Here is a 13,016-nt window from a genome sequence, read left to right on the forward strand (position 1 = left end):
CTTGAAGAACAATCATTCTTCAAAGTTGTCCCTGTACTTGAGCCTTTAACTAAAAGGACTGAATTTCTTTAACTATAGGAATCCCAGTAATGCCGAGTGCCATGCAATGAGTGTTTGTGTATCCCCAGAATTCACGTGTTGAAATTCTAACCTCCCATGTGATGGTATCAGGAGGTGGGACCTCTGGGAGGTGATTAGGCCATGAGGGTGGAGCCCTCATGAAATAAATCAGTGCCCTTGTGAAAAGGAGTACAAAGAGCTCCGTGACCCCTTCCACCCCCTGAGGACAGAGAAAAAAGACAGCCTTCTAAGCAGAGAGGAGGTGAATTCCCACCAAACTCTGTCAGAAGGATCTGTCAGCACCTTCATCTTGGATTTCCCTGCTTCTAGAACTCTAAGAAATAAATTCCTGTTGTTCATAAGCCACCCACTTTATGGTACGCTCTCTGTTATAGCAGCCCAAGTGGGCTGAGACGCCAAGCTTCTACACGTGTTGGTGAGCAGGCAGTCCTGTCTTCTCCTGGTTTGGCCTGAAGGGCTCCCACCCATAAGATGGCGAACTTCCTGCTTCTTTTCTGGGTCCTCGGTTCCCGCCGGCGCCACCTGAAGCCCAATCACCCCTCGCCCCCCTAATCCCAGCACCTAGCCAATAGCCACCAGCCCCGTAGAAGTGACACCACAGTCACCCCATGCCCCTTCCTATATAACCCAGCACCTTTCCCTAATAAAGCGGAATTCTCCGGTGAATTGCTGCTGTGTGTCGCTCCTTTCCTTTCATGGCCAAGTCTCTCAGAGATGCCCACCCATTCTACAGGCTCAGTGCTGGTTACACTCATCATGGCTGAAGCCTGGCTCTGCTCCACGGGAGTAATAGCAGACATTCTCCCCTGCGCTTCCCTCCCTTCCCCTGATTCTCCCCAATTTTACTCAGCCTCAGGTGTGCCACGCCAGAACCGGCTCCCAGTGATATAGCTCTTTAGGGTCAGTTCTTCAGTTGGCAAGTACATGCCATTTCCCCAGGCACCCCCATGGTGTCAAGCTGGATAGGCTGGAAGGAGGCTCCAGCATCCATCTCATGCTGTTCCCAGAGCCAGGAATTTGGGAGTGATGGGCTCCAGGCCCTAGGCCGCCAGCCCAGGTTCTCCTCTACCCTGCAGTGAAAGTCACGTCAATGGCCTCATCACAACCGGCTGTCACTGAGCCTGTGTCAAGCCCCCCCTGTTTCATCTGACTTGTTCTGGTAACTTTGAAACTCAAAGAAACTAGGCCAATAATGCTCAGTATGGGCCGTTATTGTTGTTGAGCATTATTTGCTGTCTAAGTGCAAGTTCCTATTTGATTAAATTGAATGACACAGGAAGGACGGGCAGGGGTTGGCCCTGCCGCACCCGGTGAGCGTGTGTGTTGTGTGTGAGTGTATTATGGGGAGAGGCGCGCACTGTAAGGACCGGCCCTGAGGCGCACTCTTCTGAGGTGCAACTCTCTTCTTTCTTGTGATTGCTGAGGAAAATCTAAGGTGGGGCAAATAAAGAGATATTAAAGACAAATTTGGGGTGATGGAGATTTTATAACCTGTTGCTAATTTGCATCATCAGAGCCTACAGTCTAACGTTGGGGCAGAGGCCTTGCACTGCCAACAGTCACCACGTAGGATATTTCTGTAACTCCTGAGTCACACAACAGGCCAGATAGAAATCACAGTGTAGGTATGCCAGGAACCCCTACACTGTCCGCTGAGCGCCCTGGGAATCCAGAGGGAGACAGACAGTTTGGTGCATTGCAAACAGGTTAAATTGGCACAGCCCGATGAGTAATGTTGAGCATCTCCTCTGTGCTAGACCTTTAGGGGGTGAAACACTGTAGCTCTTCCTGTGGAAGAGTTGATCACCTCCTTGGGGTAAAGAGAAGCATGCACTCCTAGGAGCAATTAAGACAACAGACTCTGTACAGGGCCTCTGGGCATGACCTGTCACTGCCGTAGTTAGCATTGCGTGACCAGCTCCCTTCACAGGGAAATGCTTACCTGTCCTCCTGCTTGACCATTCTGCATGACACCAGCCTGATTCTCAGAAACAAGGAAGAGGTTGTTCCTAGTGGTCAGGACACTTGGGTTGAGAAGAGAGATGGCAGCAGCTGGCAGCCCTTCTGTCTGGTCCTGAGCTGGAGTTGAAACGGTAGCTTCAGGATTTACCCTTTACCGGGTGTTTTCACTCCTGGAAAGTAGACACAGACATGTCCCAGTTGAGGGTGGCTACTGTGGCTGGAGAGCGGGGTGCCTTATCATGGTGAAGAACCATCTACAGAGGTAAAAAACAGGGTTTTTTTTTATTGTGGCCTCCAATCCTAAAGTAACTATTATTCTTCAGTCCCGTCATGGCTGGGGTAGATAATGGTCAAAGTACTGGGGACAAGACAGGTCCTAGTGGGAAGGCAGACGAGATCAACACAGGTAAGGGTTGAGCATTATCAGCTGGGATCTGAGGAGGAAAGTTATTCAACCACACAGAAATACACCCTGAAATTAGTGTTTGCTCTTCAGAAAACAAAAGACCTCCAAAAATCATTAAAAGAAAGTCAGAGAGTCATGTATTTCAGATTTAAAAATGAAGAAAACACTAGTCTTATCTCTTGTAAAAAATAGTTAAGGTTTATTTCCTAAGTAGAGTATGTTACTTGCAGAACAATCATTCTTCAAAGTTGTCCCTGTACTTGAGCCTTTAACTAAAAGGACTGAATTTCTTTTACTATAGGAATCTGATCCTCAGCTGGGACATCTGCCTGGTGTTGGATTAGAAGAGGCTGGTTATCTCCTGGGGGAGTGAGGTGGGTACTTCTTACAAGAAGCAGAGTCCCCTGGTTTTCTACAGGGCTATGAGAAAAATTGCTCTTAATTACGTTAATTACAACAACAGAGCACTTCACTTCTCAGAAGAGCTTTTCATCTTCAAAGGGGCTCCAAGATGGAGCATTAAGGCTTGACATGAAAGCCTGGAGTTTGAGAACTGAAGGCGGGGAGACCCAAGCCGCGTGGGCTGTGGCATCCCACAGCCCACGGTGTGGTCTCGCTTCAGGGTGGGGAGCAGGTCAAGGCAGGAATATGAATCCAGAAACTGGCTTGCACTCCACTGAAATTGAGAGGCAGGGGGCTGGAGTGTGAGCCTCCAGCCAGTTCTCCCTGACCCCATGTATTGGGGTTGCCAGATACATAGAGGACACCCAGTGAAATCTGAATTTCAGATAAACAATAAACACATGAATGCAATAAGCAATTCTTTGCTTACACACACACACACACACACACACACACTTACACACACATGCAGCTCATACACAAAGGCTGGGCTTCCTATCCCATAAATGCTTCCCTGACAGGTCAGTAAGTTGGGGCGTGTTCCCCCAGGGCCACAGGGAACAGGCACTTTCCAGACTTGCCCAGACACAGCCTCTTTCCCACCCTCATGTGGGAATGCCAGAAAGTGCTCTTTTCAGCTCTCTGGGGGCCAGAACTCAGGGCTGGGCCTCTGGGCAGACAGTCCAGCCTTCCCAACTCCTTTATTTGCTTTGGATTTGGGGAAAAACAGCTCAGGAATGGAATGCCTAAAGCTTCGCCTCTCCCCTGCCGTCCTTCCTTCTCTGCACCCTGATCCCCACCCCACCACTCTGTAGCCGGAGGGAGAAACGTGCAGCTACCCACCCCCACTGCCCCGATCTGCAGGAATACAAATTCCTCTGTGACACAGACCAGAGAGACGGTCACTGGGCTGAGATGAGCTTCCTGCCTAGGCAGTGGAATCCAGGCCGCCGGGACGGGTCTGGGCCTGAACTAGAAATGCTGCTGGTTTCCTGGGCAGGGTGGGAAGGGGAGACAAGCTCGCACTTGCCGCAGCTCAGAATAGTAACTGGGAGGTGGTGATGCCTGATCTGCACCAGAGCGAAACTCTCGGGGCCTCCAGACATTGATGAACTTAGAGAGGTTCCCAGGCCCCCTAAACTTCCAGAGCCAGGCCCTGGGCTCAGTCAGTCAGGGTCAAGGACAGAGCATGGTGCCTTCTTCACGCCTCCAGGACAGACAGATGGTCACTGCAGCATTCACATCTTGGGACATTACTTCAGGCCTGTGGGCAAGATTAACATTCCAAAGCATGGGCTTCCCTTCATGACCTAATGGAAAGGGCACCGCATCAGACAGGTGGGGCCGGGTAGCTTCCTACTCACGTTCACTAGCTGAGTAACCTTGGATAAGACTGAAAAATCAAACAAAAGAAAAATCCCTTAATGGATCTAAAAGTAAAGCCAAAGTGGCTGGCTGGCCAGCAGCGCTGTGCTGGGGATCCCATGAGGCAGGGCACTGAGCCACAATGATTTCTTCAAAGTGCAAGTTTCTAGAAAGATTCCAGAAAAGCTAACATCAGTAAACTACTCTCAAAACTGTACTGGGGAACGGCTTTCCCCAGTGAATTGCAATAGTTAGTAGAACATGTTGTGTTTCTTTCCCTCCTTATCCTTTCTTAATAAATTAAAAGTATATGAACATAGTGTGACACCCTCAGTGCAAGGGCATCATTCAAATCATTAGTTGCCAGTTATAGAAGTATGTTGAACACTGAACAATAAATGTTTATGGACTGACTAACCTACTATCTGATTACAGAGAGGGAGGAAGGAAAGAAGGATTGATTTTATGTTAACCGAGTAAATCTTAGTAGAAATGCTGACTCATATTTTAGAAGCCTCAAACATTGGTATTTTATTTCCCCAAATCACCCTTCACTGGCTCTGCTATTTTCCCACCTCCTTGCATTTCTATCTATGCAGCAGCCATGCCTAGGTCTGCTGCTCATGTTTTGTAAATAGTGAACTAAAGCCAATAATGCTTTGACGCCACCTGGCTACCCAGGGATTTCGTCTGCCAGGTGCCCAGCCAGTGAAGGCCTGGTGGGTCCTTCTTTGGATTTGAAAGGCCCAGGAGAAACTGCTACCGCTAGCAGCTCATCATTATACAGATGTCATTGTGCTGCGGAGGGACAGGTGGTGTGTGGGCCACCTCATTTCTGAGTCGGAGGTCTGAACAAAGTAAGAGGGGAAAAATAATCCCAGAGAGTGGGATCAGAAGTTTCCCAGGGGTTTAAAACCAGGTGGAGCCTGAACACCAGACACTGTTAACATGGGCACAGCCCCAGGGTCTGATGCAGAGCTGTATCTACTCTTGCTTCATCTCTCTTGTCATTTTGTCTATTCCAAAGTTCGTAAATTTGGACTTGAACTTGAGTAGGGCCACTTCCCATGTGATCCTTTATGAGCCTCAGTTTTCTCAGGTGTGAAATAGGAATGCTAATAATTAACCCATACACATGTATTGAACAAATGTGTGCTGAAAACCTACTGTGTGCCAGGCCCTGTGCCAAGTGCTGAGAACACAGTGGAAACAATACAGAGTCCCTCTCCTTCTGGAGCTTATTTGCCCTCCAGGGCAGAATTCCCCAAGTGGCAGCTCCTGTGGGGTGTTTCATATGGCTCATGTAACTAAAAATTTAAAAATTTTTGTTGCAAACATGTAAAAAGTTGGAGGGTTTTACTTAAAAACCTAGATTTCCCAGGAGCAAAACTGGGCCTGTCTTTCTGTGTGGCAACCACCAGCCAGAACTCAGTGGCTGCTGCTTTTAAAAACATATGCTGTCAGGTCGCCACAGTCCTCAGCCTTCCCAGGCACTCCTACCTGCTCAACCTTAAACAGTAACTTGTTTATTTGTTGGTTTACTTAAAACCTTTCAATGCTATCTCACTGTAAAGAAGAGGAAGTCTGGCTATTTGATATGACATTCAATGCCTTCCAGATCTGTTTTCTGCCAAATTCATCCCTGCAAATACTACACTCTAGCAAATTGCAGTGTCCTGACCATCCTATGTGGTACCTCTGGACCTTTGCAAAGCTATTCTCTTTGCCTGAGCTGTCTTTTGCTTGCATTTTTCTAACCAGAAAATTGATATTAACCTCTAAGGGTCACCTTAAACATCCTGCCCCCGTTTGTGCAGACCTGCTGTGGGGGTCACATGGTCTGGAAACCCTCAAAGATGCACATGGCCCATCTGAGACCAAAGGGCATCAACTGTTCTACATCTTATGGCTGGGCCCAGGGAGCTTTCAGTTCGTGACAATTTGTAAAAAGCTTCAGGTTTCCCAATGAATGGGGACAAAATATAAACATGAAATGGAATAATGTCTACAAGTGAAATTAGATAATACTAAAGAAAACCTTTGGAGTTATTGATGCTTAATAAATGGCAGCTAGTATTCCAGTTATTATTATTAATATTCCAAGTGGGGGCAACTTCATGATGGACGGTTAAGTCAGCAGCTGCAAAGTGTGTTCAGGGAAGGAGAGCCTCCTGGGGCTGTGACAGTGGAATGGAAAGAAACACGGCTGAAAAAGTAGGCTTGGGCCAGAAAGGGGCCTTCCAGCTGGTCTCCCTGCTTTTTCCTCTTCTCCCTTCTCTCTTAAACGCAGCAGCAAGAGTGATCCTGCAAAACTAGTCACTCCACGTCACTCATCTGTCAAAGAGTTCCTGGTGGCTCTCTAGTCTCTCAGAGTAAAAGCTAAAGCCACCACATCTCTCAGAAGCTCATACCCAATGGGTTTCCCTCACTCCTCAGCCGCTGGGCCTCATTCTGATCTCCCTGTTCAGCCTTTAACAGGCAAGAAAGCTCTGGCCTCAGGGCCTTTTCACTTGCCAACCCCTCTTCCTGGAATCTTCTTTCCTCCGCTGTCCACAAGGCTGCCTCCATCACTTTCTTAGATATCTACTTGAGTGTGGTCTTCTCTCTGTTTAGTTTACCGAAAGGTTTACTTCTGTCCTCTTCCTAATCTCTGAAGCCTTATTGTTCTTCTTAGAACTTAACCAACTAACGGGCTTTCCTTATTTTACTTATTTATCTTGGTTATTGTCTGTCCCCCCTACTAGAATATAAACAGCATAAGAGCAGAAGTTTTTATCTGTCTTGCTTACTGCTGTATCCCCAACACCTAGAACAGAGCCTGGCTCACAGGAGATACACAAAAAACGTTTGTTGGATGAGTGAATAATGTTCCGTGATTCAGTAAACACTGGGAAATCACAGAATGTTTTTGAGCAAGAGTGTGACTAAATCAGAGCTCACAGAGGGCTGTAAGATAGAGAAGGGCTGGAGGCTGCAGGAGAGGAGGTGGTCACAATAGCAGAAGGACATGTAAATGAAAGTTTAAACAGAGGACTTGGGTTGGAATAGAGGCAGTAAGTTCCACAAGGGCAGGGATCTTGTCTGCATATTGGAGGCTTTCAATGGATATTTACTGAGTGATGTTGAAGGAATGAAGCTAGTGTCTCAAGCATGGTCCCAGGAGGGACCTTGGGTTTGGGTCTGGGTATCGCTATTAAAGACCTGAACCTTTTTTGATCTTAACTCCAGGGTTCCCCTGGCCAGGGGTTACATGAAATCAACACAGAACTTCTACATTTCTATGTATATCTTCCTTTCCTTCCTTGATTGGGCTAACCCTCCATGGCGTTTAGCCACCTTTTAGACCTCAGCTCAGACAAATTGGAGTTCAGCATGTGGGAACTGAGGTGGTGCTGGACTGAAGGTGTCTAGGGGCAGGGACCAGATCAAATGACCTTTTTGAATGCTGTATAACTCAAGATATTAGTGGAGAGGGGACACCACAGGGTGGAAATTAGTGTGTAAGACTAGAGCCACCCTACGGAGTCAAAATCCCTGTGGATATCAAATGATTTCACTCATATGTGGAATATAAGAACAAAGAAAAACTGAAGGAGCAAAACAGCAGCAGACTCACAGAACCCAAGAATGGACTCAGAGTTACTAGGAAAGGGACTGGGGAGGATGGGTGGGAAGGGAGGGATAAGGGGGGGAAAGAAAGGGGGCATTACGATTAGCATGTATAATGTGGGGGGGGCACAGGGAGGGCTGTACAGCATGGAGAGGACTGGTAGTGATTCTACAACATATTATATGCTGATGGACAGTGACTGCAATGGGGTATGTGGGGGAACTTGGTGATGGGGGGAATCTAGTAAACATAATGTTCCTTATGTAACTGTTGATTGATGATACCAAAAAAAAAAAATCCCTGTGGATATCATCTTTAGCATTTCTGCAGAACCACAAGTTATTGGCTAGGAGGCTAACCTAGGTTGAAGCTGGGTGTGTGGACAATGTTATGAGAAAGTTCCCACAATGTAGGGGTGGAGAGGCTGTGACTTGGTCACAGAACCTCTCATTTATACCCTCCCTTGTCTGCCCTTTAGTTAGCCACATCTCCTCAAAGGAATTATTCACTAGGCCTCTGAGACCCACACTTAGACCTTGCCCCTAACCCAATCAACAGAAATGAGGTGTTTTATATCCTCCCTGCCCTAAGAATAAATACAGAGGAACTCACCTCTGAATTCTAGAGGTTTTTATTAAGCAAAATGCATGCTGCCCCAGAATTCTACCAGATCCTTGCATAAAGTTGGGAGGGTGCAGCAGTGGAGAAAAACAACATTTGTTGAGCCCTTTTATTGTTTTTACTCATTTCATGTAATCCTCTTGTCAATCCTGTGAAATAGGCAGTATCCTCATGTATGAGACGAGTAAACCGAAGTCGAGCTAGCTCACACAAATAGGAACCAAGAGAAGGGAAACTGATGACAGAGTTCTGGCTAATTCCAAAGCACACAGGTTATTTTCCTGAGGAATCAGTGCTGCCTCTAGAATTTAACCATATAACTAGGAATTGTTAGAACTAGAAGGTAATTGTGGAATTTGCTCAGTTCCTTCAGATAAAAGGCTCTGGCTCAGACAGCAACAACGATAAACTCGGAGTGGTAAGGAAAGGTCAGACCCCCAGGTGTCCCAATTCTTTCTTCTTTCTTTAAAAAAAAAGTAATGATAACATTTTTCTCAAACATTATAGATACCTGCCTTAAAAATCAAATAGCACTGAAAGCTTTATGACCAAAACATCAGCCCTCTCTGCTCCTTATTTTGATTGAGATAATATTTCATCTCCTTGTATTTTTGTTGAAATCTCTCATCCCTTCTTATCTCCCCTCTCCTGCTTTTTGTACTCTGTCCTCTCTTACCCTGGTGGACTGATACCTTCTTTTCTTAAAAGCCCTTCATTGTCATTGTACTGGAATCATCTTGGAAGGGGAAGAGATAAAACACATTTGGTCAATCAGTCTTATTGAACAGAAGTCCAGTTTCTTACCACACTGCCTCTAAGAGATCCTGCATCCCCAGATAAGTAACTCATTGTTCTTAAGTCAACACATTGTCCAGGGTTCATGTAACTTACCCTGAGCCTAGCCCTGTGCCAGCAGCTCCTGGCTTACAAGAGTTCCTGTCTGCTCTGTGCCTTGCTGCCCTCAAGGACTTGACTGAAGCCTGAAGAGAATGATTTACATGAGGAAACAAAGCGCAGATAACAGAGGTGATGATGCCTCTCATCCACATAGCACTTGACCATTTTCAGAGTGTTTGTATCCACAGGATGGGTTTTTTAGGCTGACTATGAAAGTCAAAATCAGAACACTGCTCTGTCCCAACAGGACAGCATATTTGAAATCAGGACTATGAACCCCCACATTCATGGTATTTGTTGTAGTTTCTTATTTGGTGCTTTTTTCTGCAGGGCCAATGGAGGCTTCCTTTGCCAGGGGAGATGGAAGTGGACTCTCAGATTGGCACTGAATGGAGCAAGAATGGAGGGAAAGGTTCCGGGGGAGCAGCTTAATTCCATGTGACTTACTGGGCCTTGTTTTTCCACTTCCTCCTCCTTCCCCCAACATAGAGCCAAGTTTGGAATAGAGGAAGTTGCTTCGTCCAGAACACTTATTAGTGCTCAGCCTGGTTCAAGGATAAAAAAAGAGAATTGAATAGCTCTGAACATTTAAGTGGGGAATTCTCCTAAAGTCTCGAACAGAATTTTGTTTCATTGCCTAGTTTGGAAAGTAAGATACATTAATGAATTTATTTTTGATTCAGCTTCCTCTGCAGAAATCTTGAGGATTCTAGGATTTGGGTCTCATTCTGGGGTACAATCTATGGAGGCTAAGGGACAGACCAATGTGCATTATAATTTAGACTGTAGTTTAGGCAATGTGTGAGGTTCATCTGTAGGCTGGGTACCTTGAAACAATTGAATGGGGCCAGAGATGAACCAGTGTACAGAAAGAAAGGATTTGGGGTAGACTCAATGGGCTCCAGAATGCATTCCAGAAGGCTGGTTGGGATCTGGGTTCCTCCGAGAGAGCACAGCACGGGAACTGGGCAGCCTGATGTCCCAGTTCCCTCTTCAGCAGCTCCACTGACACGTAGCTCCATCTCAGAGATTGCTGGCTATTACCGACTGCAGGTACACTAAGCTTTCCACTGTTCCGAGCCATGGGGAGCAACCCCAGTTGCCATGCCCTCTGCTCTGCCAAGGGGAGAGCAGGATTTGGATCACATGGCTTTACTCTCGTATGTCTGATAGTGCAGAGACTAAAGCCTCCTGGTGGTGAACAAGACCCCTCTTCACCAAATAAGAGCTGCCTGGGAGCAGGAGAGGGGAATTCCCCGATTCTCTGCAGTTGTTAAATAAGAGCCGCTGTGCTGAAACGTACATCCCACTGCCTGAAACTCAGACTCACAGGTGAGTCAGCAATGCCCCACCTGAGCAGGGAGGGATGGAGGACAAGGTGATGGGAACTTCAAGGTCCAAGCCACAGTGGAACGTCTGAATCCCAAGAGGCCTCTTTTGAGAACATAGACCTGATTCCTCCATAGAAGAACAAGATGTTCTTATTCGCCAGATAAGGTGTGTCTCAAGCAAAGATGACTTCAGGGTGGCCTATTGCCAGGTTTCATCATTTGAAGACCCAGAAAGTTCCTCCTTATCTCTACCTTATTCACTCTACCTTATTATTCCTCCAGCTTTGTCCTCTTTCCATTGATTCTTCAGTAGAGTGACATGAGACTTGGGGCTTTGTTTTGTTCACCATGGTATCAGTGCCTACATACATGGGTGTTTCTTTTTAATATTTAACAACCAGTGCAGTGCCAGTCAGAACAGACTCTGGCTTGGGTGCTTGAGCAGGGTCCAAGTGGAAAGAGCCCTGTGCTTGGGTTCTAGTCTTGACTTTGTGGCCAATTTGCTCTGTGACCTTGGGTCAATCACTTGACCTCCTTGGGTCTCAGGTTTTTTACCTATAAAAAGGGAGAATTTGGACTAGAGGCTGCAAATGCATATGCTTACAGGGTCAGGCAATTAAAGTAAATGAGTGAGTCCAATAGGGTGGGGTTGTCCAGACTGTAATAGGTAGACTCCCTCTAAATGGGCAGCTGTTGTCAGATGGAACTGCTGGCCCAGGCTGTCCAGAGCATTTGACTCTTTAAGAGATGCTGAGAATCTGGGTGTTTATGTGATGTAAAATACTGTGTGAGTCAGACATCTCTAAGCCAGTATCACTCCTAGACTAGAGGATGTGAAGAGCCCTCTTCCTTGAATTTCTTATTCTAAAACATGTGTCTTCTAAAGAAGATCCTTAAGAAATTACCTTAGTTATGGGAATTTCTGCTAGTGCAAAAGTGCATGCCTGTGTGTGGGCTCATGTGTATGCCATTGGGCTTTTGGCTCCCCTCAATGACAGTCTCCTGGTGGTCTTTACCCAGTCATCACAGACACACCTGGACTGCTTTCTTGGTCTGAGGAGCCCAGCCCTGGGCCAGATCTGCCTGTCTAGTAGTTATCACCAGGACAGAGCTGACTGTGCTGATGAGACAGCCCTTCCTCTACATAAAGGGAAGTGGAGCCACATTCAGTGGCTGAGACAGGCTGAGTCAGGCACAGGGCCTTGCTGACTTCCCAGGCCTTTGCTAGCTATGTCCCTAAACTGAACTGGAATTAAGTCCACATTATTACCAATCTGGAGCTCTCCAACCTACCCGTATTAGTCTGTTAGGGCCATGGAAATAAAGTAAAGCCACCAACGGGTGTCTTAACAGAAATGTATTGTCTCACAGTTTTGGAGGTTAGAAGTCCAAAATCAAGATACCTGTTAAGGTTGGTTTCTTCTGAGATCTGTTCCAGTCCCTCCTCTTGGCTTATAGATGGTCATCTCATTACTGTGTCTCTTTGCCTCATCTTTCCTCCTATGACCATCTATCTCTGTGTTCAATTTCCCTTTTTTATAAGGATACCAGTTATATTTGATTAGGGACCACCATAATGAGCTCACTTTAACTTGATTACCTCTGTAAAGACTCTATCTCCAAATAAGGTCACATTCTGGGGGTTCTAGGACTTCTATCTCTTAATTTAGGGGGGCCACAATTCAACCCAACACCAGTCCCTCATGGTCTCTCATTCATTGCTTTAAACTCCAAAACCTAGTATCCCATTTATGTCCCTTCTTACCCATGACAACTCAGTGCCTTGGGGTCTCAGGGACTGGTACACAACACACTGTAAGCACACACTCTATCTGGACTGCAGATCACTGCAGTGGGAAAGGTGAAGAAACTATTAAACACCTATTAGGGGTCATACAGGCTTTGAATTTCAGGTAATAATGGGAGATGTCATCTTATTCTGTGTGGCACTGTCTATATGGTACTTTTTATCCTTACACTGATAACAATTGCAAGTTTTTATAAAGCACTTGTTAAGCACCACATTCTGTTCCAAGCACTTTATATGAAGTAATTTATTGAATTCCCACAAGACACGTTTGAGATGGGTACTATGTTTGCTTCATTCTGCAGGCCCAGAGAGCTTAAGGAACTTTCTCGAGTCTGTAGTAACTGATGGAGTTGGGGTTTGAACCCCAATAGTTGGCTCCAGAGGCCATGCTTTAATCACTACAGGATAGTGACTAGAAAAGGCACACTATTCTTTTTCAATAAATCAAGAAACTGAAACCGAGAAGTTAAGTAACTTATTAAGGGTCACCCGGGTAAGAAGCAGAGTAAAGGCAGAATTCTTGCTCTGGAA

At 46.2% G+C, this 13,016-nt stretch overlaps 1 long non-coding RNA gene across 2 annotated transcripts; it reads right to left on the reverse strand.

The window, feature by feature from the left end:
* Nucleotides 1-783: 783 nt before the first annotated feature.
* On the reverse strand, nt 784-3,824 carry LOC118926003 (uncharacterized). 2 transcript variants are annotated; one of them, XR_005030280.2, is made up of 3 exons: nt 3,743-3,824; nt 2,024-2,213; nt 784-1,917 (listed from the first exon to the last, which is right to left on the reverse strand). It is a non-coding gene; the product is annotated as an uncharacterized LOC118926003 (long non-coding RNA). The 2 variants fall into 2 exon arrangements; XR_008999397.1 differs by having other exon boundaries at nt 2,024-2,297.
* Between the last annotated feature and the right edge of the window lie 9,192 nt (nt 3,825-13,016).

Source organism: Manis pentadactyla, chromosome 9, assembly GCF_030020395.1.
Source record: "Manis pentadactyla isolate mManPen7 chromosome 9, mManPen7.hap1, whole genome shotgun sequence".
Lineage (NCBI taxonomy): Eukaryota > Metazoa > Chordata > Mammalia > Pholidota > Manidae > Manis > Manis pentadactyla.